Source organism: Anneissia japonica, unplaced genomic scaffold (assembly GCF_011630105.1).
Source record: "Anneissia japonica isolate Jap-2015-1 unplaced genomic scaffold, ASM1163010v1 scaffold8236_len642391_cov169, whole genome shotgun sequence".
Lineage (NCBI taxonomy): Eukaryota > Metazoa > Echinodermata > Crinoidea > Comatulida > Comatulidae > Anneissia > Anneissia japonica.
In genome coordinates, this window is record NW_022757925.1 from 37877 (window position 1) to 40401 (window position 2525).

The 2525-nt window shown below is 31.6% G+C and overlaps 1 protein-coding gene across 2 annotated transcripts in view; it reads right to left on the reverse strand.

The window, feature by feature from the left end:
• LOC117124932 overlaps window positions 1-2177 on the reverse strand; it is a 4826-nt gene extending 2649 nt beyond the window's left edge. Inside the window, exon 1 of one of the 2 annotated variants that reach the window (XM_033271269.1) lies at window positions 2045-2177. The gene's annotated coding sequence lies outside the window, so the exon portion shown is untranslated. Of the gene's footprint in view, window positions 1-1563; window positions 1692-2044 lie in introns of those variants that run through there. The other variant, XM_033271270.1, reaches the window with a different exon arrangement.
• Between the last annotated feature and the right edge of the window lie 348 nt (window positions 2178-2525).

Sequence of the window (2525 nt, forward strand, 5' to 3'; positions counted from 1 at the left end):
GGAGTCTTTATGGCCCAAAATAGTGATTTTAGACTACATTGGTAATGTAATTCGACAGGCAAATTACATTAACATTTTTAGCAAATTTCTTTGAAAAAATATCGTAGGCATAGGGCCTAGCTAGATATACAGTATTTTCATTGTACCTTCATATGACTACTCATACGAACGTATACAACAGAAAAAAACGTTGCATGGACTTAGTGAAAAATGGAGATCTAAATGAAAAAACGATGTATTTCAGCAAGTATTAAAACATTTTAGTTTTATTTTAGGCCTTCTAAAAAATACCTATGCCTACAGCAGTTGATTTTTTTTGCCGTAAAACCAAAATAGTTTCACCATGCCGACTTTCCAGTCGGTTAGCGTGAGCCCTGACTGAATTCTGCAGAAACTTCACATCAATCTTCGCATCGTGATGTAAAACAAAATGTCGGAAAACTTTTCTTTGACGCATGCGCATTTGCATAAATGTCTACACACACACTACACACAATAAAAAACATAGGAAATAGCCAGTGTGATTACAATAGTTCCTATTGCATTACATGCATAGGAACTAAAAATGAATATTTTCATTTAGATCATCAATTTAGTTTGCAAACTTTTTTTAAAATTTTATTCATCTTCAAAAAAAACATGATATGCATACCGTAGATTTCAAAACAAAACAAAAAAGTACAGTTCAGTATAAAAAATGTTCTTTTTTTACATTAAATAAAGGCAGAAAAATATAAAAATAAATTAAAAAAAAGAATACAAAAAAAAACCCAAGTTGTTCCTTAATAATGAAAAAAAAAAAAACACTTTTCTAATTTAACAAGTGAGTTTTCACTAAATCAAATAAAGGCAGAAAATATTCTTTTACATTCACGCATCTTATTTTATTTTTTAAATAACAAAACCAGGAAACTATATATTAATTATTATATAATTTATACATTCTAATCTTATATCGTTTTTTTATTATTAAGTTGAACACGACAGTAGCTGGTGTAACTTCCTTTACTTCAAACCAATACTAGGTTGAAGTACATCTGAATCCTCAACACTTCTAGGTAAATTTCAAGCCCATACTGTAACAATTGTTTCACTTATAACCATCTCTAACATACAGTCCCAAATAAGATACAAAATATTTTCTGCAATGCTCTTGCTAACAGTGCACTTAAGCTTTAAGAGACTATTTAAATTTTTCCTAGAATTTTATGTATTTAGTAATTTTAAATCTGGAATACCTTCAAAATGTATTTTATAAGCAAAAAACCAGACAAAATTAACAGGGGAAGGAGTATATGGATTCCCTTTTTATTCGGAAATTGGTTTCGATGAATGTTTACTCTTAACTAACAATACAAGTTAGGTTTTTTTTTTGGTTTTTTTTGGCAACCATATACTGTAAGTAAGTTTGCAACCCATAAAATGGACACACTCATGTAACTTGCATTTTAACCCCACCACACACCCCTATACTAACTGTTGAAACACAGTGAGCATTGTGGATTTAATTCCAGGGATCTGATCATTAATGAGCAATGAACTCACACTGACAGGCCTACTCACCAGTTTTAACGATTGAATGATGATATGACTAGTTTACACAATGAGCTATACAGATGGTAGGCCTATTTTATGTAGCAAGCAGCAGTCACTGTTATTAATAGAGGGATATACCTAGGCATATGCTAGCCCATGAAACAAAGACAGTATATTTCTTTCATTTGTAAGCCCTTTTGTAATAGAAAGAAAAAAGGCTATCGTTTCTCATTAACATAAAATAACAACCAGTGTAGCATCACAAAGCGTTTGGTTGTTTCTACACAGTATTGGGGTCATAGGGTTCGTGATACACAGGGAACCATAAGGTTTGCTAGTCATCACAATAATTGGCTCACGTCTATTAGGCTTAATCACGTACAATGTGCGATAGTCCTAAGACAACTAATTACACACACACACACACCCACACGTGACATACCTATACACAATTGTAGTCCACAATTTTAGTTGTTGTCAGGCTTACAAACCTAAATACTATACTCACATAATCTTCAGCCTTTCTTGTATAACAGCATTAACCTTTGCAATTTAAGTTATAAGTATATTCACACAAACAAAAAATTAAAATACATTGAAATATCGGTACTCCGTCATATTTGAACTACAGTAGAAGCTTCTTGTTCAAGCAACAACAACAGCAAACACCACTGAACCTCAAAACTCACCGCTATTGTTCCGATCCTAATAACATGGCATTACTATTCATCGTTGTATGGCCTTGGGAATTTCCAAAATGTGTTTACAATAGGCCTACTTGTATAGCATGTATGTTCAGGCACTTTTGAGTTGGTGTGGGTCCTGGTCTTTTTTTTTATGTATAATGCCAACATTTTCTTAAGACAGTAAAAATCCTACTAAGGTATATACAATGATACTTTGTACCAATTGAAAGGTAATATTTTTTTAAAATAAGCTATTAATTAGTGTTGTGAAATAACAAAAAATAAAATATATTATTTACAATT